The sequence below is a fragment of the Manis pentadactyla genome, chromosome 4, assembly GCF_030020395.1.
Source record: "Manis pentadactyla isolate mManPen7 chromosome 4, mManPen7.hap1, whole genome shotgun sequence".
Classification (NCBI taxonomy): domain Eukaryota; kingdom Metazoa; phylum Chordata; class Mammalia; order Pholidota; family Manidae; genus Manis; species Manis pentadactyla.
In genome coordinates, this window is record NC_080022.1 from 103,745,867 (window position 1) to 103,770,551 (window position 24,685).

Consider the following 24,685-nt stretch of genomic DNA (forward strand, 5'->3'; position numbering starts at 1 on the left):
TCTGACAGTGAAGACTGGTTGTTAGGTGACCTCGTGAAGAGAAGCCTGGTTCTTCGGTTATCTCTAAGAAGCATTCCAGTGAAGCTTGACTCTAGAGAGGCCTTGTTGTTATGTGACCTCTTTAAGAGAAGACTGGTTGTTGGGTGATCTTATGAGGAGAAGCCCCTTGGTTAGGCGTGCTCTTACAGAAGCCTGGTTATCAGGTTATCTCTGAGAGAGAAGTTTGGTTTTTAGGTCACGTCTCCCATCGGAGACTTATTGTTGGGTGATCTGTAGTCACTGGAAGGCTTGTGGTCAGACGATGTCTGACAGAGAATTCTTGTTAAGTCATGTCTGACAGAGAAACCTGTTTGTTACAGAGCTCTTACAGAGAAGCCTGATTGTTATGTGACCTCATAAAGAGAAGACTGGTTGTTAGGTGACATCCAAAAGAGACGCCTGGTGCTTAGGTGACCTCCAAAAGAGATGCCTGGTGATGAGGTGACTTCTGACAGAGAAGGTAAGTTGTTACATTATCTCTGACAGTGAAGACTGGTTGGTTGCTGACCTCACAAAGAGAAGCGTGGTTGTCAGGTGATCTCCAGTAAGGAGGAACCTGGTAGTCATGTGATCCATAATGAGGGTAAGCCTGGTAGGTTACCTCTGACCGAGAAGACCTATTGTTAGGTGACATCTGAGAGAGACGCCTGCTCATCAGGTTGTCTCTGACAGAGAAGAATGGTTGCTCAATCACGTCTTATAGGGAATACTGAATGTTAGGTGACCTGTAATGAGTGGAAGGCTTCTTGTTAGATGACTTCTCACAGAGAAGTCTTGTCAGGTGATGTCTGAAAGAGAAACCTGTTTAATACAGAGCGCGTACAGAGAATCCTGGTTGTTTCGTGACCTCATACAGGGAAGGCTGGTTTTTGGGTGATCTAATAAGGAGAAGCCTGTTGGTTAGGTGCTCTTACAGAAGCCTGGTTATCTGGTTATATGTGACAGAGAAGCATGGTTTTTAGGTCACCTCTTAAAGGGAAGACTGTTTTCTAGGAGATCGTATCAGTGGAAGGCTTGTTGTTAGATGAGCTCTGACAGAGAAGTTTGTAAGGTGATGTGTGACTGAGAAACCTGTTTGTTAAAGAGCTCTTACAGAGAAGCCTGGGTGTTATGTGACCTCCTAAATGGAAGGATGGTTGTTTTGTGACCTAATAATGAGAAGCATGTTTGTCAGGTGAGCTCTTACAGAGAAGCCTGGTTGTTACGTGACCTCTGGAAGAGAAGCCTGTTTGTTAGGTCACTACTGATGGAGAAGCTTGATTGTTATGTAGTCTCTGACAGTGAAGACTTGTTGGTAGGTGACCTCATAAAGAAGCCTGGTTGTTCGGTGACCTCTAATGAGGCATACAGAGAAGCCTTGTTACAGAGAAGCCTAGTTGTTATGTGACCTCATAAAGGGAAGACTGGTTGTTGGGTGATCTAATAAGGAGATACCTGTTTGTTAGGCGAGCTCTGAGAGAAGCCTGGTTATCAGGTTCTCTCTGACAGACAAGCATGGTGGTTTGGTCACCTCTTAAACACCTTGTTGTTAGATGACTTCTGACAGAGAAGTCTTGTTGTTAGGTGATGTCTGACAGAGAAACCAGTTTGTTACATGACCACTTACACAGAAGCTTGGTTGTTAGGTGATCTCTGACAGAGAAGCATGTTTTTAAGGTGACATGTGATGGAGAAGCCTGGTTGTGAGGCAACCTCTGACAGAGAAGGCTGTTTGTTAAGGCAGCTCTTAAATAGAATCTTGATTATAAGGTTGTCTCTGTCAGAGAAGACTGGTTTGTAGGTGAACTCATAGAGAGAACACTGTTTTTCGGGTGATCTAAAAAGTAGCCGCCTGGTTAAGTGACCTCTGAAAGAGAAGTCTACCTAGCAGTGTTCTGACAGAGAAGACTGTTGGTAGGTGACCTCACAAAGAGAAAACTTGCTGTTAAGTGATCTGTAATAAGGAGAAGCCTGTTTATTATGTGAGCTCTTAGAGAAACACTTGGATATTATGTGACCTCATAAAGAGAAACTGGTTGTTGGGTGATCTAAGAAGGAGAAGCCTGTTTGTTACGAGAGCTCTGACAGAAAAGCCTGGTTTTTAGGTGACTTCTGATGGATAAGGTTGGTTGTTATGTAATGTCTGACAGTGAAGACTGGTTGGTAGGTGACCTCGTGAAGAGAAGCCTGGTTCTTTGGTTATCTCTAAGAAGCATTCCAGTGAAGCTTGACTCTAGAGAGGCCTTGTTGTTATGTGACTTCTTTAAGAGTAGACTGGTTGTTGGGTGATCTTATGAGGAGAAGCCCCTTGGTTAGGCGTGCTCTTACAGAAGCCTGGTTATCAGGTTATCTCTGAGAGAGAAGTTTGGTTTTTAGGTCACGTCTCCCATCGGAGACTTATTGTTGGGTGATCTGTAGTCACTGGAAGGCTTGTGGTCAGACGATGTCTGACAGAGAATTCTTGTTAAGTCATGTCTGACAGAGAAACCTGTTTGTTACAGAGCTCTTACAGAGAAGCCTGATTGTTATGTGACCTCATAAAGAGAAGACTGGTTGTTAGGTGACATCCAAAAGAGACGCCTGGTGCTTAGGTGACCTCCAAAAGAGATGCCTGGTGATGAGGTGACTTCTGACAGAGAAGGTAAGTTGTTACATTATCTCTGACAGTGAAGACTGGTTGGTTGCTGACCTCACAAAGAGAAGCGTGGTTGTCAGGTGATCTCCAGTAAGGAGGAACCTGGTAGTCATGTGATCCATAATGAGGGTAAGCCTGGTAGGTTACCTCTGACCGAGAAGACCTATTGTTAGGTGACATCTGAGAGAGACGCCTGCTCATCAGGTTGTCTCTGACAGAGAAGAATGGTTGCTCAATCACGTCTTATAGGGAATACTGAATGTTAGGTGACCTGTAATGAGTGGAAGGCTTCTTGTTAGATGACTTCTCACAGAGAAGTCTTGTCAGGTGATGTCTGAAAGAGAAACCTGTTTAATACAGAGCGCGTACAGAGAATCCTGGTTGTTTCGTGACCTCATACAGGGAAGGCTGGTTTTTGGGTGATCTAATAAGGAGAAGCCTGTTGGTTAGGTGCTCTTACAGAAGCCTGGTTATCTGGTTATATGTGACAGAGAAGCATGGTTTTTAGGTCACCTCTTAAAGGGAAGACTGTTTTCTAGGAGATCGTATCAGTGGAAGGCTTGTTGTTAGATGAGCTCTGACAGAGAAGTTTGTAAGGTGATGTGTGACTGAGAAACCTGTTTGTTAAAGAGCTCTTACAGAGAAGCCTGGGTGTTATGTGACCTCCTAAATGGAAGGATGGTTGTTTTGTGACCTAATAATGAGAAGCATGTTTGTCAGGTGAGCTCTTACAGAGAAGCCTGGTTGTTACGTGACCTCTGGAAGAGAAGCCTGTTTGTTAGGTCACTACTGATGGAGAAGCTTGATTGTTATGTAGTCTCTGACAGTGAAGACTTGTTGGTAGGTGACCTCATAAAGAAGCCTGGTTGTTCGGTGACCTCTAATGAGGCATACAGAGAAGCCTTGTTACAGAGAAGCCTAGTTGTTATGTGACCTCATAAAGGGAAGACTGGTTGTTGGGTGATCTAATAAGGAGATACCTGTTTGTTAGGCGAGCTCTGAGAGAAGCCTGGTTATCAGGTTCTCTCTGACAGACAAGCATGGTGGTTTGGTCACCTCTTAAAGGGAAGGCTGACTGTTACGTGATCTGTAATAAGTGGACGCCTTGTTGTTAGATGACTTCTGACAGAGAAGTCTTGTTGTTAGGTGATGTCTGACAGAGAAACCAGTTTGTTACATGACCACTTACACAGAAGCTTGGTTGTTAGGTGATCTCTGACAGAGAAGCATGTTTTTAAGGTGACATGTGATGGAGAAGCCTGGTTGTGAGGCAACCTCTGACAGAGAAGGCTGTTTGTTAAGGCAGCTCTTAAATAGAATCTTGATTATAAGGTTGTCTCTGTCAGAGAAGACTGGTTTGTAGGTGAACTCATAGAGAGAACACTGTTTTTTGGGTGATCTAAAAAGTAGCCGCCTGGTTGTTAAGTGACCTCGGAAAGAGAAGTCTACCTAGCAGTGTTCTGACAGAGAAGACTGTTGGTAGGTGACCTCACAAAGAGAAAACTTGCTGTTAAGTGATCTGTAATAAGGAGAAGCCTGTTTATTATGTGAGCTCTTAGAGAAACACTTGGATATTATGTGACCTCATAAAGAGAAACTGGTTGTTGGGTGATCTAAGAAGGAGAAGCCTGTTTGTTACGAGAGCTCTGACAGAAAAGCCTGGTTTTTAGGTGACTTCTGATGGATAAGGTTGGTTGTTATGTAATGTCTGACAGTGAAGACTGGTTGGTAGGTGACCTCGTGAAGAGAAGCCTGGTTCTTCGGTTATCTCTAAGAAGCATTCCAGTGAAGCTTGACTCTAGAGAGGCCTTGTTGTTATGTGACCTCTTTAAGAGAAGACTGGTTGTTGGGTGATCTTATGAGGAGAAGCCCCTTGGTTAGGCGTGCTCTTACAGAAGCCTGGTTATCAGGTTATCTCTGAGAGAGAAGTTTGGTTTTTAGGTCACGTCTCCCATCGGAGACTTATTGTTGGGTGATCTGTAGTCACTGGAAGGCTTGTGGTCAGACGATGTCTGACAGAGAATTCTTGTTAAGTCATGTCTGACAGAGAAACCTGTTTGTTACAGAGCTCTTACAGAGAAGCCTGATTGTTATGTGACCTCATAAAGAGAAGACTGGTTGTTAGGTGACATCCAAAAGAGACGCCTGGTGCTTAGGTGACCTCCAAAAGAGATGCCTGGTGATGAGGTGACTTCTGACAGAGAAGGTAAGTTGTTACATTATCTCTGACAGTGAAGACTGGTTGGTTGCTGACCTCACAAAGAGAAGCGTGGTTGTCAGGTGATCTCCAGTAAGGAGGAACCTGGTAGTCATGTGATCCATAATGAGGGTAAGCCTGGTAGGTTACCTCTGACCGAGAAGACCTATTGTTAGGTGACATCTGAGAGAGACGCCTGCTCATCAGGTTGTCTCTGACAGAGAAGAATGGTTGCTCAATCACGTCTTATAGGGAATACTGAATGTTAGGTGACCTGTAATGAGTGGAAGGCTTCTTGTTAGATGACTTCTCACAGAGAAGTCTTGTCAGGTGATGTCTGAAAGAGAAACCTGTTTAATACAGAGCGCGTACAGAGAATCCTGGTTGTTACGTGACCTCATACAGGGAAGGCTGGTTTTTGGGTGATCTAATAAGGAGAAGCCTGTTGGTTAGGTGCTCTTACAGAAGCCTGGTTATCTGGTTATATGTGACAGAGAAGCATGGTTTTTAGGTCACCTCTTAAAGGGAAGACTGTTTTCTAGGAGATCGTATCAGTGGAAGGCTTGTTGTTAGATGAGCTCTGACAGAGAAGTTTGTAAGGTGATGTGTGACTGAGAAACCTGTTTGTTAAAGAGCTCTCACAGAGAAGCTTGGGTGTTATGTGACCTCATAAATGGAAGGATGGTTGTTTTGTGACCTAATAATGAGAAGCATGTTTGTCAGGTGAGCTCTTACAGAGAAGCCTGGTTGTTACGTGACCTCTGGAAGAGAAGCCTGTTTGTTAGGTCACTACTGATGGAGAAGCTTGATTGTTATGTAGTCTCTGACAGTGAAGACTTGTTGGTAGGTGACCTCATAAAGAAGCCTGGTTGTTCGGTGACCTCTAATGAGGCATACAGAGAAGCCTTGTTACAGAGAAGCCTAGTTGTTATGTGACCTCATAAAGGGAAGACTGGTTGTTGGGTGATCTAATAAGGAGATACCTGTTTGTTAGGCGAGCTCTGAGAGAAGCCTGGTTATCAGGTTCTCTCTGACAGACAAGCATGGTGGTTTGGTCACCTCTTAAACACCTTGTTGTTAGATGACTTCTGACAGAGAAGTCTTGTTGTTAGGTGATGTCTGACAGAGAAACCAGTTTGTTACATGACCACTTACACAGAAGCTTGGTTGTTAGGTGATCTCTGACAGAGAAGCATGTTTTTAAGGTGACATGTGATGGAGAAGCCTGGTTGTGAGGCAACCTCTGACAGAGAAGGCTGTTTGTTAAGGCAGCTCTTAAATAGAATCTTGATTATAAGGTTGTCTCTGTCAGAGAAGACTGGTTTGTAGGTGAACTCATAGAGAGAACACTGTTTTTCGGGTGATCTAAAAAGTAGCCGCCTGGTTAAGTGACCTCTGAAAGAGAAGTCTACCTAGCAGTGTTCTGACAGAGAAGACTGTTGGTAGGTGACCTCACAAAGAGAAAACTTGCTGTTAAGTGATCTGTAATAAGGAGAAGCCTGTTTATTATGTGAGCTCTTAGAGAAACACTTGGATATTATGTGACCTCATAAAGAGAAACTGGTTGTTGGGTGATCTAAGAAGGAGAAGCCTGTTTGTTACGAGAGCTCTGACAGAAAAGCCTGGTTTTTAGGTGACTTCTGATGGATAAGGTTGGTTGTTATGTAATGTCTGACAGTGAAGACTGGTTGGTAGGTGACCTCGTGAAGAGAAGCCTGGTTCTTCGGTTATCTCTAAGAAGCATTCCAGTGAAGCTTGACTCTAGAGAGGCCTTGTTGTTATGTGACCTCTTTAAGAGAAGACTGGTTGTTGGGTGATCTTATGAGGAGAAGCCCCTTGGTTAGGCGTGCTCTTACAGAAGCCTGGTTATCAGGTTATCTCTGAGAGAGAAGTTTGGTTTTTAGGTCACGTCTCCCATCGGAGACTTATTGTTGGGTGATCTGTAGTCACTGGAAGGCTTGTGGTCAGACGATGTCTGACAGAGAATTCTTGTTAAGTCATGTCTGACAGAGAAACCTGTTTGTTACAGAGCTCTTACAGAGAAGCCTGATTGTTATGTGACCTCATAAAGAGAAGACTGGTTGTTAGGTGACATCCAAAAGAGACGCCTGGTGCTTAGGTGACCTCCAAAAGAGATGCCTGGTGATGAGGTGACTTCTGACAGAGAAGGTAAGTTGTTACATTATCTCTGACAGTGAAGACTGGTTGGTTGCTGACCTCACAAAGAGAAGCGTGGTTGTCAGGTGATCTCCAGTAAGGAGGAACCTGGTAGTCATGTGATCCATAATGAGGGTAAGCCTGGTAGGTTACCTCTGACCGAGAAGACCTATTGTTAGGTGACATCTGAGAGAGACGCCTGCTCATCAGGTTGTCTCTGACAGAGAAGAATGGTTGCTCAATCACGTCTTATAGGGAATACTGAATGTTAGGTGACCTGTAATGAGTGGAAGGCTTCTTGTTAGATGACTTCTCACAGAGAAGTCTTGTCAGGTGATGTCTGAAAGAGAAACCTGTTTAATACAGAGCGCGTACAGAGAATCCTGGTTGTTTCGTGACCTCATACAGGGAAGGCTGGTTTTTGGGTGATCTAATAAGGAGAAGCCTGTTGGTTAGGTGCTCTTACAGAAGCCTGGTTATCTGGTTATATGTGACAGAGAAGCATGGTTTTTAGGTCACCTCTTAAAGGGAAGACTGTTTTCTAGGAGATCGTATCAGTGGAAGGCTTGTTGTTAGATGAGCTCTGACAGAGAAGTTTGTAAGGTGATGTGTGACTGAGAAACCTGTTTGTTAAAGAGCTCTTACAGAGAAGCCTGGGTGTTATGTGACCTCCTAAATGGAAGGATGGTTGTTTTGTGACCTAATAATGAGAAGCATGTTTGTCAGGTGAGCTCTTACAGAGAAGCCTGGTTGTTACGTGACCTCTGGAAGAGAAGCCTGTTTGTTAGGTCACTACTGATGGAGAAGCTTGATTGTTATGTAGTCTCTGACAGTGAAGACTTGTTGGTAGGTGACCTCATAAAGAAGCCTGGTTGTTCGGTGACCTCTAATGAGGCATACAGAGAAGCCTTGTTACAGAGAAGCCTAGTTGTTATGTGACCTCATAAAGGGAAGACTGGTTGTTGGGTGATCTAATAAGGAGATACCTGTTTGTTAGGCGAGCTCTGAGAGAAGCCTGGTTATCAGGTTCTCTCTGACAGACAAGCATGGTGGTTTGGTCACCTCTTAAAGGGAAGGCTGACTGTTACGTGATCTGTAATAAGTGGACGCCTTGTTGTTAGATGACTTCTGACAGAGAAGTCTTGTTGTTAGGTGATGTCTGACAGAGAAACCAGTTTGTTACATGACCACTTACACAGAAGCTTGGTTGTTAGGTGATCTCTGACAGAGAAGCATGTTTTTAAGGTGACATGTGATGGAGAAGCCTGGTTGTGAGGCAACCTCTGACAGAGAAGGCTGTTTGTTAAGGCAGCTCTTAAATAGAATCTTGATTATAAGGTTGTCTCTGTCAGAGAAGACTGGTTTGTAGGTGAACTCATAGAGAGAACACTGTTTTTTGGGTGATCTAAAAAGTAGCCGCCTGGTTGTTAAGTGACCTCGGAAAGAGAAGTCTACCTAGCAGTGTTCTGACAGAGAAGACTGTTGGTAGGTGACCTCACAAAGAGAAAACTTGCTGTTAAGTGATCTGTAATAAGGAGAAGCCTGTTTATTATGTGAGCTCTTAGAGAAACACTTGGATATTATGTGACCTCATAAAGAGAAACTGGTTGTTGGGTGATCTAAGAAGGAGAAGCCTGTTTGTTACGAGAGCTCTGACAGAAAAGCCTGGTTTTTAGGTGACTTCTGATGGATAAGGTTGGTTGTTATGTAATGTCTGACAGTGAAGACTGGTTGGTAGGTGACCTCGTGAAGAGAAGCCTGGTTCTTCGGTTATCTCTAAGAAGCATTCCAGTGAAGCTTGACTCTAGAGAGGCCTTGTTGTTATGTGACCTCTTTAAGAGAAGACTGGTTGTTGGGTGATCTTATGAGGAGAAGCCCCTTGGTTAGGCGTGCTCTTACAGAAGCCTGGTTATCAGGTTATCTCTGAGAGAGAAGTTTGGTTTTTAGGTCACGTCTCCCATCGGAGACTTATTGTTGGGTGATCTGTAGTCACTGGAAGGCTTGTGGTCAGACGATGTCTGACAGAGAATTCTTGTTAAGTCATGTCTGACAGAGAAACCTGTTTGTTACAGAGCTCTTACAGAGAAGCCTGATTGTTATGTGACCTCATAAAGAGAAGACTGGTTGTTAGGTGACATCCAAAAGAGACGCCTGGTGCTTAGGTGACCTCCAAAAGAGATGCCTGGTGATGAGGTGACTTCTGACAGAGAAGGTAAGTTGTTACATTATCTCTGACAGTGAAGACTGGTTGGTTGCTGACCTCACAAAGAGAAGCGTGGTTGTCAGGTGATCTCCAGTAAGGAGGAACCTGGTAGTCATGTGATCCATAATGAGGGTAAGCCTGGTAGGTTACCTCTGTCCGAGAAGACCTATTGTTAGGTGACATCTGAGAGAGACGCCTGCTCATCAGGTTGTCTCTGACAGAGAAGAATGGTTGCTCAATCACGTCTTATAGGGAATACTGAATGTTAGGTGACCTGTAATGAGTGGAAGGCTTCTTGTTAGATGACTTCTCACAGAGAAGTCTTGTCAGGTGATGTCTGAAAGAGAAACCTGTTTAATACAGAGCGCGTACAGAGAATCCTGGTTGTTATGTGACCTCATACAGGGAAGGCTGGTTTTTGGGTGATCTAATAAGGAGAAGCCTGTTGGTTAGGTGCTCTTACAGAAGCCTGGTTATCTGGTTATATGTGACAGAGAAGCATGGTTTTTAGGTCACCTCTTAAAGGGAAGACTGTTTTCTAGGAGATCGTATCAGTGGAAGGCTTGTTGTTAGATGAGCTCTGACAGAGAAGTTTGTAAGGTGATGTGTGACTGAGAAACCTGTTTGTTATAGAGCTCTCACAGAGAAGCTTGGGTGTTATGTGACCTCATAAATGGAAGGATGGTTGTTTTGTGACCTAATAATGAGAAGCATGTTTGTCAGGTGAGCTCTTACAGAGAAGCCTGGTTGTTACGTGACCTCTGGAAGAGAAGCCTGTTTGTTAGGTCACTACTGATGGAGAAGCTTGATTGTTATGTAGTCTCTGACAGTGAAGACTTGTTGGTAGGTGACCTCATAAAGAAGCCTGGTTGTTCGGTGACCTCTAATGAGGCATACAGAGAAGCCTTGTTACAGAGAAGCCTAGTTGTTATGTGACCTCATAAAGGGAAGACTGGTTGTTGGGTGATCTAATAAGGAGATACCTGTTTGTTAGGCGAGCTCTGAGAGAAGCCTGGTTATCAGGTTCTCTCTGACAGACAAGCATGGTGGTTTGGTCACCTCTTAAAGGGAAGGCTGACTGTTACGTGATCTGTAATAAGTGGACGCCTTGTTGTTAGATGACTTCTGACAGAGAAGTCTTGTTGTTAGGTGATGTCTGACAGAGAAACCAGTTTGTTACATGACCACTTACACAGAAGCTTGGTTGTTAGGTGATCTCTGACAGAGAAGCATGTTTTTAAGGTGACATGTGATGGAGAAGCCTGGTTGTGAGGCAACCTCTGACAGAGAAGGCTGTTTGTTAAGGCAGCTCTTAAATAGAATCTTGATTATAAGGTTGTCTCTGTCAGAGAAGACTGGTTTGTAGGTGAACTCATAGAGAGAACACTGTTTTTCGGGTGATCTAAAAAGTAGCCGCCTGGTTAAGTGACCTCTGAAAGAGAAGTCTACCTAGCAGTGTTCTGACAGAGAAGACTGTTGGTAGGTGACCTCACAAAGAGAAAACTTGCTGTTAAGTGATCTGTAATAAGGAGAAGCCTGTTTATTATGTGAGCTCTTAGAGAAACACTTGGATATTATGTGACCTCATAAAGAGAAACTGGTTGTTGGGTGATCTAAGAAGGAGAAGCCTGTTTGTTACGAGAGCTCTGACAGAAAAGCCTGGTTTTTAGGTGACTTCTGATGGATAAGGTTGGTTGTTATGTAATGTCTGACAGTGAAGACTGGTTGTTAGGTGACCTCGTGAAGAGAAGCCTGGTTCTTCGGTTATCTCTAAGAAGCATTCCAGTGAAGCTTGACTCTAGAGAGGCCTTGTTGTTATGTGACTTCTTTAAGAGAAGACTGGTTGTTGGGTGATCTTATGAGGAGAAGCCCCTTGGTTAGGCGTGCTCTTACAGAAGCCTGGTTATCAGGTTATCTCTGAGAGAGAAGTTTGGTTTTTAGGTCACGTCTCCCATCGGAGACTTATTGTTGGGAGATCTGTAGTCACTGGAAGGCTTGTGGTCAGACGATGTCTGACAGAGAATTCTTGTTAAGTCATGTCTGACAGAGAAACCTGTTTGTTACAGAGCTCTTACAGAGAAGCCTGATTGTTATGTGACCTCATAAAGAGAAGACTGGTTGTTAGGTGACATCCAAAAGAGAAGCCTGGTGCTTAGGTGACCTCCAAAAGAGATGCCTGGTGATGAGGTGACTTCTGACAGAGAAGGTAAGTTGTTACATTATCTCTGACAGTGAAGACTGGTTGGTTGCTGACCTCACAAAGAGAAGCGTGGTTGTCAGGTGATCTCCAGTAAGGAGGAACCTGGTAGTCATGTGATCCATAATGAGGGTAAGCCTGGTAGGTTACCTCTGTCCGAGAAGACCTATTGTTAGGTGACATCTGAGAGAGACGCCTGCTCATCAGGTTGTCTCTGACAGAGAAGAATGGTTGCTCAATCACGTCTTATAGGGAATACTGAATGTTAGGTGACCTGTAATGAGTGGAAGGCTTCTTGTTAGATGACTTCTCACAGAGAAGTCTTGTCAGGTGATGTCTGAAAGAGAAACCTGTTTAATACAGAGCGCGTACAGAGAATCCTGGTTGTTACGTGACCTCATACAGGGAAGGCTGGTTTTTGGGTGATCTAATAAGGAGAAGCCTGTTGGTTAGGTGCTCTTACAGAAGCCTGGTTATCTGGTTATATGTGACAGAGAAGCATGGTTTTTAGGTCACCTCTTAAAGGGAAGACTGTTTTCTAGGAGATCGTATCAGTGGAAGGCTTGTTGTTAGATGAGCTCTGACAGAGAAGTTTGTAAGGTGATGTGTGACTGAGAAACCTGTTTGTTATAGAGCTCTCACAGAGAAGCTTGGGTGTTATGTGACCTCATAAATGGAAGGATGGTTGTTTTGTGACCTAATAATGAGAAGCATGTTTGTCAGGTGAGCTCTTACAGAGAAGCCTGGTTGTTACGTGACCTCTGGAAGAGAAGCCTGTTTGTTAGGTCACTACTGATGGAGAAGCTTGATTGTTATGTAGTCTCTGACAGTGAAGACTTGTTGGTAGGTGACCTCATAAAGAAGCCTGGTTGTTCGGTGACCTCTAATGAGGCATACAGAGAAGCCTTGTTACAGAGAAGCCTAGTTGTTATGTGACCTCATAAAGGGAAGACTGGTTGTTGGGTGATCTAATAAGGAGATACCTGTTTGTTAGGCGAGCTCTGAGAGAAGCCTGGTTATCAGGTTCTCTCTGACAGACAAGCATGGTGGTTTGGTCACCTCTTAAACACCTTGTTGTTAGATGACTTCTGACAGAGAAGTCTTGTTGTTAGGTGATGTCTGACAGAGAAACCAGTTTGTTACATGACCACTTACACAGAAGCTTGGTTGTTAGGTGATCTCTGACAGAGAAGCATGTTTTTAAGGTGACATGTGATGGAGAAGCCTGGTTGTGAGGCAACCTCTGACAGAGAAGGCTGTTTGTTAAGGCAGCTCTTAAATAGAATCTTGATTATAAGGTTGTCTCTGTCAGAGAAGACTGGTTTGTAGGTGAACTCATAGAGAGAACACTGTTTTTCGGGTGATCTAAAAAGTAGCCGCCTGGTTAAGTGACCTCTGAAAGAGAAGTCTACCTAGCAGTGTTCTGACAGAGAAGACTGTTGGTAGGTGACCTCACAAAGAGAAAACTTGCTGTTAAGTGATCTGTAATAAGGAGAAGCCTGTTTATTATGTGAGCTCTTAGAGAAACACTTGGATATTATGTGACCTCATAAAGAGAAACTGGTTGTTGGGTGATCTAAGAAGGAGAAGCCTGTTTGTTACGAGAGCTCTGACAGAAAAGCCTGGTTTTTAGGTGACTTCTGATGGATAAGGTTGGTTGTTATGTAATGTCTGACAGTGAAGACTGGTTGTTAGGTGACCTCGTGAAGAGAAGCCTGGTTCTTCGGTTATCTCTAAGAATCATTCCAGTGAAGCTTGACTCTAGAGAGGCCTTGTTGTTATGTGACCTCTTTAAGAGAAGACTGGTTGTTGGGTGATCTTATGAGGAGAAGCCCCTTGGTTAGGCGTGCTCTTACAGAAGCCTGGTTATCAGGTTATCTCTGAGAGAGAAGTTTGGTTTTTAGGTCACGTCTCCCATCGGAGACTTATTGTTGGGTGATCTGTAGTCACTGGAAGGCTTGTGGTCAGACGATGTCTGACAGAGAATTCTTGTTAAGTCATGTCTGACAGAGAAACCTGTTTGTTACAGAGCTCTTACAGAGAAGCCTGATTGTTATGTGACCTCATAAAGAGAAGACTGGTTGTTAGGTGACATCCAAAAGAGACGCCTGGTGCTTAGGTGACCTCCAAAAGAGATGCCTGGTGATGAGGTGACTTCTGACAGAGAAGGTAAGTTGTTACATTATCTCTGACAGTGAAGACTGGTTGGTTGCTGACCTCACAAAGAGAAGCGTGGTTGTCAGGTGATCTCCAGTAAGGAGGAACCTGGTAGTCATGTGATCCATAATGAGGGTAAGCCTGGTAGGTTACCTCTGACCGAGAAGACCTATTGTTAGGTGACATCTGAGAGAGACGCCTGCTCATCAGGTTGTCTCTGACAGAGAAGAATGGTTGCTCAATCACGTCTTATAGGGAATACTGAATGTTAGGTGACCTGTAATGAGTGGAAGGCTTCTTGTTAGATGACTTCTCACAGAGAAGTCTTGTCAGGTGATGTCTGAAAGAGAAACCTGTTTAATACAGAGCGCGTACAGAGAATCCTGGTTGTTTCGTGACCTCATACAGGGAAGGCTGGTTTTTGGGTGATCTAATAAGGAGAAGCCTGTTGGTTAGGTGCTCTTACAGAAGCCTGGTTATCTGGTTATATGTGACAGAGAAGCATGGTTTTTAGGTCACCTCTTAAAGGGAAGACTGTTTTCTAGGAGATCGTATCAGTGGAAGGCTTGTTGTTAGATGAGCTCTGACAGAGAAGTTTGTAAGGTGATGTGTGACTGAGAAACCTGTTTGTTAAAGAGCTCTTACAGAGAAGCCTGGGTGTTATGTGACCTCCTAAATGGAAGGATGGTTGTTTTGTGACCTAATAATGAGAAGCATGTTTGTCAGGTGAGCTCTTACAGAGAAGCCTGGTTGTTACGTGACCTCTGGAAGAGAAGCCTGTTTGTTAGGTCACTACTGATGGAGAAGCTTGATTGTTATGTAGTCTCTGACAGTGAAGACTTGTTGGTAGGTGACCTCATAAAGAAGCCTGGTTGTTCGGTGACCTCTAATGAGGCATACAGAGAAGCCTTGTTACAGAGAAGCCTAGTTGTTATGTGACCTCATAAAGGGAAGACTGGTTGTTGGGTGATCTAATAAGGAGATACCTGTTTGTTAGGCGAGCTCTGAGAGAAGCCTGGTTATCAGGTTCTCTCTGACAGACAAGCATGGTGGTTTGGTCACCTCTTAAACACCTTGTTGTTAGATGACTTCTGACAGAGAAGTCTTGTTGTTAGGTGATGTCTGACAGAGAAACCAGTTTGTTACATGACCACTTACACAGAAGCTTGGTTGTTAGGTGATCTCTGACAGAGAAGCATGTTTTTAAGGTGACATGTGATGGAGAAGCCTGGTTGTGAGGCAACCTCTGACAGAGAAGGCTGTTTGTTAAGGCAGCTCTTAAATAGAATCTTGATTATAAGGTTGTCTCTGTCAGAGAAGACTGGTTTGTAGGTGAACTCATAGAGAGAACACTGTTTTTCGGGTGATCTAAAAAGTAGCCGCCTGGTTAAGTGACCTCTGAAAGAGAAGTCTACCTAGCAGTGTTCTGACAGAGAAGACTGTTGGTAGGTGACCTCACAAAGAGAAAACTTGCTGTTAAGTGATCTGTAATAAGGAGAAGCCTGTTTATTATGTGAGCTCTTAGAGAAACACTTGGATATTATGTGACCTCATAAAGAGAAACTGGTTGTTGGGTGATCTAAGAAGGAGAAGCCTGTTTGTTACGAGAGCTCTGACAGAAAAGCCTGGTTTTTAGGTGACTTCTGATGGATAAGGTTGGTTGTTATGTAATGTCTGACAGTGAAGACTGGTTGGTAGGTGACCTCGTGAAGAGAAGCCTGGTTCTTTGGTTATCTCTAAGAAGCATTCCAGTGAAGCTTGACTCTAGAGAGGCCTTGTTGTTATGTGACTTCTTTAAGAGTAGACTGGTTGTTGGGTGATCTTATGAGGAGAAGCCCCTTGGTTAGGCGTGCTCTTACAGAAGCCTGGTTATCAGGTTATCTCTGAGAGAGAAGTTTGGTTTTTAGGTCACGTCTCCCATCGGAGACTTATTGTTGGGTGATCTGTAGTCACTGGAAGGCTTGTGGTCAGACGATGTCTGACAGAGAATTCTTGTTAAGTCATGTCTGACAGAGAAACCTGTTTGTTACAGAGCTCTTACAGAGAAGCCTGATTGTTATGTGACCTCATAAAGAGAAGACTGGTTGTTAGGTGACATCCAAAAGAGACGCCTGGTGCTTAGGTGACCTCCAAAAGAGATGCCTGGTGATGAGGTGACTTCTGACAGAGAAGGTAAGTTGTTACATTATCTCTGACAGTGAAGACTGGTTGGTTGCTGACCTCACAAAGAGAAGCGTGGTTGTCAGGTGATCTCCAGTAAGGAGGAACCTGGTAGTCATGTGATCCATAATGAGGGTAAGCCTGGTAGGTTACCTCTGACCGAGAAGACCTATTGTTAGGTGACATCTGAGAGAGACGCCTGCTCATCAGGTTGTCTCTGACAGAGAAGAATGGTTGCTCAATCACGTCTTATAGGGAATACTGAATGTTAGGTGACCTGTAATGAGTGGAAGGCTTCTTGTTAGATGACTTCTCACAGAGAAGTCTTGTCAGGTGATGTCTGAAAGAGAAACCTGTTTAATACAGAGCGCGTACAGAGAATCCTGGTTGTTTCGTGACCTCATACAGGGAAGGCTGGTTTTTGGGTGATCTAATAAGGAGAAGCCTGTTGGTTAGGTGCTCTTACAGAAGCCTGGTTATCTGGTTATATGTGACAGAGAAGCATGGTTTTTAGGTCACCTCTTAAAGGGAAGACTGTTTTCTAGGAGATCGTATCAGTGGAAGGCTTGTTGTTAGATGAGCTCTGACAGAGAAGTTTGTAAGGTGATGTGTGACTGAGAAACCTGTTTGTTAAAGAGCTCTTACAGAGAAGCCTGGGTGTTATGTGACCTCCTAAATGGAAGGATGGTTGTTTTGTGACCTAATAATGAGAAGCATGTTTGTCAGGTGAGCTCTTACAGAGAAGCCTGGTTGTTACGTGACCTCTGGAAGAGAAGCCTGTTTGTTAGGTCACTACTGATGGAGAAGCTTGATTGTTATGTAGTCTCTGACAGTGAAGACTTGTTGGTAGGTGACCTCATAAAGAAGCCTGGTTGTTCGGTGACCTCTAATGAGGCATACAGAGAAGCCTTGTTACAGAGAAGCCTAGTTGTTATGTGACCTCATAAAGGGAAGACTGGTTGTTGGGTGATCTAATAAGGAGATACCTGTTTGTTAGGCGAGCTCTGAGAGAAGCCTGGTTATCAGGTTCTCTCTGACAGACAAGCATGGTGGTTTGGTCACCTCTTAAAGGGAAGGCTGACTGTTACGTGATCTGTAATAAGTGGACGCCTTGTTGTTAGATGACTTCTGACAGAGAAGTCTTGTTGTTAGGTGATGTCTGACAGAGAAACCAGTTTGTTACATGACCACTTACACAGAAGCTTGGTTGTTAGGTGATCTCTGACAGAGAAGCATGTTTTTAAGGTGACATGTGATGGAGAAGCCTGGTTGTGAGGCAACCTCTGACAGAGAAGGCTGTTTGTTAAGGCAGCTCTTAAATAGAATCTTGATTATAAGGTTGTCTCTGTCAGAGAAGACTGGTTTGTAGGTGAACTCATAGAGAGAACACTGTTTTTTGGGTGATCTAAAAAGTAGCCGCCTGGTTGTTAAGTGACCTCGGAAAGAGAAGTCTACCTAGCAGTGTTCTGACAGAGAAGACTGTTGGTAGGTGACCTCACAAAGAGAAAACTTGCTGTTAAGTGATCTGTAATAAGGAGAAGCCTGTTTATTATGTGAGCTCTTAGAGAAACACTTGGATATTATGTGACCTCATAAAGAGAAACTGGTTGTTGGGTGATCTAAGAAGGAGAAGCCTGTTTGTTACGAGAGCTCTGACAGAAAAGCCTGGTTTTTAGGTGACTTCTGATGGATAAGGTTGGTTGTTATGTAATGTCTGACAGTGAAGACTGGTTGGTAGGTGACCTCGTGAAGAGAAGCCTGGTTCTTCGGTTATCTCTAAGAAGCATTCCAGTGAAGCTTGACTCTAGAGAGGCCTTGTTGTTATGTGACCTCTTTAAGAGAAGACTGGTTGTTGGGTGATCTTATGAGGAGAAGCCCCTTGGTTAGGCGTGCTCTTACAGAAGCCTGGTTATCAGGTTATCTCTGAGAGAGAAGTTTGGTTTTTAGGTCACGTCTCCCATCGGAGACTTATTGTTGGGTGATCTGTAGTCACTGGAAGGCTTGTGGTCAGACGATGTCTGACAGAGAATTCTTGTTAAGTCATGTCTGACAGAGAAACCTGTTTGTTACAGAGCTCTTACAGAGAAGCCTGATTGTTATGTGACCTCATAAAGAGAAGACTGGTTGTTAGGTGACATCCAAAAGAGACGCCTGGTGCTTAGGTGACCTCCAAAAGAGATGCCTGGTGATGAGGTGACTTCTGACAGAGAAGGTAAGTTGTTACATTATCTCTGACAGTGAAGACTGGTTGGTTGCTGACCTCACAAAGAGAAGCGTGGTTGTCAGGTGATCTCCAGTAAGGAGGAACCTGGTAGTCATGTGATCCATAATGAGGGTAAGCCTGGTAGGTTACCTCTGACCGAGAAGACCTATTGTTAGGTGACATCTGAGAGAGACGCCTGCTCATCAGGTTGTCTCTGACAGAGAAGAATGGTTGCTCAATCACGTCTTATAGGGAATACTGAATGTTAGGTGACCTGTAATGAGTGGAAGGCTTCTTGTTAGATGACTTCTCACAGAGAAGTCTTGTCAGGTGATGTCTGAAAGAGAAACCTGTTTAATACAGAGCGCGTACAGAGAATCCTGGTTGTTACGTGACCTCATACAGGGAAGGCTGGTTTTTGGGTGATCTAATAAGGAGAAGCCTGTTGGTTAGGTGCTCTTACAGAAGCCTGGTTATCTGGTTATATGTGACAGAGAAGCATGGTTTTTAGGTCACCTCTTAAAGGGAAGACTGTTTTCTAGGAGATCGTATCAGTGGAAGGCTTGTTGTTAGATGAGCTCTGACAGAGAAGTTTGTAAGGTGATGTGTGACTGAGAAACCTGTTTGTTAAAGAGCTCTCACAGAGAAGCTTGGGTGTTATGTGACCTCATAAATGGAAGGATGGTTGTTTTGTGACCTAATAATGAGAAGCATGTTTGTCAGGTGAGCTCTTACAGAGAAGCCTGGTTGTTACGTGACCTCTGGAAGAGAAGCCTGTTTGTTAGGTCACTACTGATGGAGAAGCTTGATTGTTATGTAGTCTCTGACAGTGAAGACTTGTTGGTAGGTGACCTCATAAAGAAGCCTGGTTGTTCGGTGACCTCTAATGAGGCATACAGAGAAGCCTTGTTACAGAGAAGCCTAGTTGTTATGTGACCTCATAAAGGGAAGACTGGTTGTTGGGTGATCTAATAAGGAGATACCTGTTTGTTAGGCGAGCTCTGAGAGAAGCCTGGTTATCAGGTTCTCTCTGACAGACAAGCATGGTGGTTTGGTCACCTCTTAAACACCTTGTTGTTAGATGACTTCTGACAGAGAAGTCTTGTTGTTAGGTGATGTCTGACAGAGAAACCAGTTTGTTACATGACCACTTACACAGAAGCTTGGTTGTTAGGTGATCTCTGACAGAGAAGCATGTTTTTAAGGTGACATGTGATGGAGAAGCCTGGTTGTGAGGCAACCTCTGACAGAGAAGGCTGTTTGTTAAGGCAGCTCTTAAATAGAATCTTGATTATAAGGTTGTCTCTGTCAGAGAAGACTGGTTTGTAGGTGAACTCATAGAGAGAACACTGTTTTTCGGGTGATCTAAAAAGTAGCCGCCTGGTTAAGTGACCTCTGAAAGAGAAGTCTACCTAGCAGTGTTCTGACAGAGAAGACTGTTGGTAGGTGACCTCACAAAGAGAAAACTTGCTGTTAAGTGATCTGTAATAAGGAGAAGCCTGTTTATTATGTGAGCTCTTAGAGAAACACTTGGATATTATGTGACCTCATAAAGAGAAACTGGTTGTTGGGTGATCTAAGAAGGAGAAGCCTGTTTGTTACGAGAGCTCTGACAGAAAAGCCTGGTTTTTAGGTGACTTCTGATGGATAAGGTTGGTTGTTATGTAATGTCTGACAGTGAAGACTGGTTGGTAGGTGACCTCGTGAAGAGAAGCCTGGTTCTTCGGTTATCTCTAAGAAGCATTCCAGTGAAGCTTGACTCTAGAGAGGCCTTGTTGTTATGTGACCTCTTTAAGAGAAGACTGGTTGTTGGGTGATCTTATGAGGAGAAGCCCCTTGGTTAGGCGTGCTCTTACAGAAGCCTGGTTATCAGGTTATCTCTGAGAGAGAAGTTTGGTTTTTAGGTCACGTCTCCCATCGGAGACTTATTGTTGGGTGATCTGTAGTCACTGGAAGGCTTGTGGTCAGACGATGTCTGACAGAGAATTCTTGTTAAGTCATGTCTGACAGAGAAACCTGTTTGTTACAGAGCTCTTACAGAGAAGCCTGATTGTTATGTGACCTCATAAAGAGAAGACTGGTTGTTAGGTGACATCCAAAAGAGACGCCTGGTGCTTAGGTGACCTCCAAAAGAGATGCCTGGTGATGAGGTGACTTCTGACAGAGAAGGTAAGTTGTTACATTATCTCTGACAGTGAAGACTGGTTGGTTGCTGACCTCACAAAGAGAAGCGTGGTTGTCAGGTGATCTCCAGTAAGGAGGAACCTGGTAGTCATGTGATCCATAATGAGGGTAAGCCTGGTAGGTTACCTCTGACCGAGAAGACCTATTGTTAGGTGACATCTGAGAGAGACGCCTGCTCATCAGGTTGTCTCTGACAGAGAAGAATGGTTGCTCAATCACGTCTTATAGGGAATACTGAATGTTAGGTGACCTGTAATGAGTGGAAGGCTTCTTGTTAGATGACTTCTCACAGAGAAGTCTTGTCAGGTGATGTCTGAAAGAGAAACCTGTTTAATACAGAGCGCGTACAGAGAATCCTGGTTGTTTCGTGACCTCATACAGGGAAGGCTGGTTTTTGGGTGATCTAATAAGGAGAAGCCTGTTGGTTAGGTGCTCTTACAGAAGCCTGGTTATCTGGTTATATGTGACAGAGAAGCATGGTTTTTAGGTCACCTCTTAAAGGGAAGACTGTTTTCTAGGAGATCGTATCAGTGGAAGGCTTGTTGTTAGATGAGCTCTGACAGAGAAGTTTGTAAGGTGATGTGTGACTGAGAAACCTGTTTGTTAAAGAGCTCTTACAGAGAAGCCTGGGTGTTATGTGACCTCCTAAATGGAAGGATGGTTGTTTTGTGACCTAATAATGAGAAGCATGTTTGTCAGGTGAGCTCTTACAGAGAAGCCTGGTTGTTACGTGACCTCTGGAAGAGAAGCCTGTTTGTTAGGTCACTACTGATGGAGAAGCTTGATTGTTATGTAGTCTCTGACAGTGAAGACTTGTTGGTAGGTGACCTCATAAAGAAGCCTGGTTGTTCGGTGACCTCTAATGAGGCATACAGAGAAGCCTTGTTACAGAGAAGCCTAGTTGTTATGTGACCTCATAAAGGGAAGACTGGTTGTTGGGTGATCTAATAAGGAGATACCTGTTTGTTAGGCGAGCTCTGAGAGAAGCCTGGTTATCAGGTTCTCTCTGACAGACAAGCATGGTGGTTTGGTCACCTCTTAAAGGGAAGGCTGACTGTTACGTGATCTGTAATAAGTGGACGCCTTGTTGTTAGATGACTTCTGACAGAGAAGTCTTGTTGTTAGGTGATGTCTGACAGAGAAACCAGTTTGTTACATGACCACTTACACAGAAGCTTGGTTGTTAGGTGATCTCTGACAGAGAAGCATGTTTTTAAGGTGACATGTGATGGAGAAGCCTGGTTGTGAGGCAACCTCTGACAGAGAAGGCTGTTTGTTAAGGCAGCTCTTAAATAGAATCTTGATTATAAGGTTGTCTCTGTCAGAGAAGACTGGTTTGTAGGTGAACTCATAGAGAGAACACTGTTTTTTGGGTGATCTAAAAAGTAGCCGCCTGGTTGTTAAGTGACCTCGGAAAGAGAAGTCTACCTAGCAGTGTTCTGACAGAGAAGACTGTTGGTAGGTGACCTCACAAAGAGAAAACTTGCTGTTAAGTGATCTGTAATAAGGAGAAGCCTGTTTATTATGTGAGCTCTTAGAGAAACACTTGGATATTATGTGACCTCATAAAGAGAAACTGGTTGTTGGGTGATCTAAGAAGGAGAAGCCTGTTTGTTACGAGAGCTCTGACAGAAAAGCCTGGTTTTTAGGTGACTTCTGATGGATAAGGTTGGTTGTTATGTAATGTCTGACAGTGAAGACTGGTTGGTAGGTGACCTCGTGAAGAGAAGCCTGGTTCTTCGGTTATCTCTAAGAAGCATTCCAGTGAAGCTTGACTCTAGAGAGGCCTTGTTGTTATGTGACCTCTTTAAGAGAAGACTGGTTGTTGGGTGATCTTATGAGGAGAAGCCCCTTGGTTAGGCGTGCTCTTACAGAAGCCTGGTTATCAGGTTATCTCTGAGAGAGAAGTTTGGTTTTTAGGTCACGTCTCCCATCGGAGACTTATTGTTGGGTGATCTGTAGTCACTGGAAGGCTTGTGGTCAGACGATGTCTGACAGAGAATTCTTGTTAAGTCATGTCTGACAGAGAAACCTGTTTGTTACAGAGCTCTTACAGAGAAGCCTGATTGTTATGTGACCTCATAAAGAGAAGACTGGTTGTTAGGTGACATCCAAAAGAGACGCCTGGTGCTTAGGTGACCTCCAAAAGAGATGCCTGGTGATGAGGTGACTTCTGACAGAGAAGGTAAGTTGTTACATTATCTCTGACAGTGAAGACTGGTTGGTTGCTGACCTCACAAAGAGAAGCGTGGTTGTCAGGTGATCTCCAGTAAGGAGGAACCTGGTAGTCATGTGATCCATAATGAGGGTAAGCCTGGTAGGTTACCTCTGTCCGAGAAGACCTATTGTTAGGTGACATCTGAGAGAGACGCCTGCTCATCAGGTTGTCTCTGACAGAGAAGAATGGTTGCTCAATCACGTCTTATAGGGAATACTGAATGTTAGGTGACCTGTAATGAGTGGAAGGCTTCTTGTTAGATGACTTCTCACAGAGAAGTCTTGTCAGGTGATGTCTGAAAGAGAAACCTGTTTAATACAGAGCGCGTACAGAGAATCCTGGTTGTTATGTGACCTCATACAGGGAAGGCTGGTTTTTGGGTGATCTAATAAGGAGAAGCCTGTTGGTTAGGTGCTCTTACAGAAGCCTGGTTATCTGGTTATATGTGACAGAGAAGCATGGTTTTTAGGTCACCTCTTAAAGGGAAGACTGTTTTCTAGGAGATCGTATCAGTGGAAGGCTTGTTGTTAGATGAGCTCTGACAGAGAAGTTTGTAAGGTGATGTGTGACTGAGAAACCTGTTTGTTATAGAGCTCTCACAGAGAAGCTTGGGTGTTATGTGACCTCATAAATGGAAGGATGGTTGTTTTGTGACCTAATAATGAGAAGCATGTTTGTCAGGTGAGCTCTTACAGAGAAGCCTGGTTGTTACGTGACCTCTGGAAGAGAAGCCTGTTTGTTAGGTCACTACTGATGGAGAAGCTTGATTGTTATGTAGTCTCTGACAGTGAAGACTTGTTGGTAGGTGACCTCATAAAGAAGCCTGGTTGTTCGGTGACCTCTAATGAGGCATACAGAGAAGCCTTGTTACAGAGAAGCCTAGTTGTTATGTGACCTCATAAAGGGAAGACTGGTTGTTGGGTGATCTAATAAGGAGATACCTGTTTGTTAGGCGAGCTCTGAGAGAAGCCTGGTTATCAGGTTCTCTCTGACAGACAAGCATGGTGGTTTGGTCACCTCTTAAAGGGAAGGCTGACTGTTACGTGATCTGTAATAAGTGGACGCCTTGTTGTTAGATGACTTCTGACAGAGAAGTCTTGTTGTTAGGTGATGTCTGACAGAGAAACCAGTTTGTTACATGACCACTTACACAGAAGCTTGGTTGTTAGGTGATCTCTGACAGAGAAGCATGTTTTTAAGGTGACATGTGATGGAGAAGCCTGGTTGTGAGGCAACCTCTGACAGAGAAGGCTGTTTGTTAAGGCAGCTCTTAAATAGAATCTTGATTATAAGGTTGTCTCTGTCAGAGAAGACTGGTTTGTAGGTGAACTCATAGAGAGAACACTGTTTTTCGGGTGATCTAAAAAGTAGCCGCCTGGTTAAGTGACCTCTGAAAGAGAAGTCTACCTAGCAGTGTTCTGACAGAGAAGACTGTTGGTAGGTGACCTCACAAAGAGAAAACTTGCTGTTAAGTGATCTGTAATAAGGAGAAGCCTGTTTATTATGTGAGCTCTTAGAGAAACACTTGGATATTATGTGACCTCATAAAGAGAAACTGGTTGTTGGGTGATCTAAGAAGGAGAAGCCTGTTTGTTACGAGAGCTCTGACAGAAAAGCCTGGTTTTTAGGTGACTTCTGATGGATAAGGTTGGTTGTTATGTAATGTCTGACAGTGAAGACTGGTTGTTAGGTGACCTCGTGAAGAGAAGCCTGGTTCTTCGGTTATCTCTAAGAAGCATTCCAGTGAAGCTTGACTCTAGAGAGGCCTTGTTGTTATGTGACTTCTTTAAGAGAAGACTGGTTGTTGGGTGATCTTATGAGGAGAAGCCCCTTGGTTAGGCGTGCTCTTACAGAAGCCTGGTTATCAGGTTATCTCTGAGAGAGAAGTTTGGTTTTTAGGTCACGTCTCCCATCGGAGACTTATTGTTGGGAGATCTGTAGTCACTGGAAGGCTTGTGGTCAGACGATGTCTGACAGAGAATTCTTGTTAAGTCATGTCTGACAGAGAAACCTGTTTGTTACAGAGCTCTTACAGAGAAGCCTGATTGTTATGTGACCTCATAAAGAGAAGACTGGTTGTTAGGTGACATCCAAAAGAGAAGCCTGGTGCTTAGGTGACCTCCAAAAGAGATGCCTGGTGATGAGGTGACTTCTGACAGAGAAGGTAAGTTGTTACATTATCTCTGACAGTGAAGACTGGTTGGTTGCTGACCTCACAAAGAGAAGCGTGGTTGTCAGGTGATCTCCAGTAAGGAGGAACCTGGTAGTCATGTGATCCATAATGAGGGTAAGCCTGGTAGGTTACCTCTGTCCGAGAAGACCTATTGTTAGGTGACATCTGAGAGAGACGCCTGCT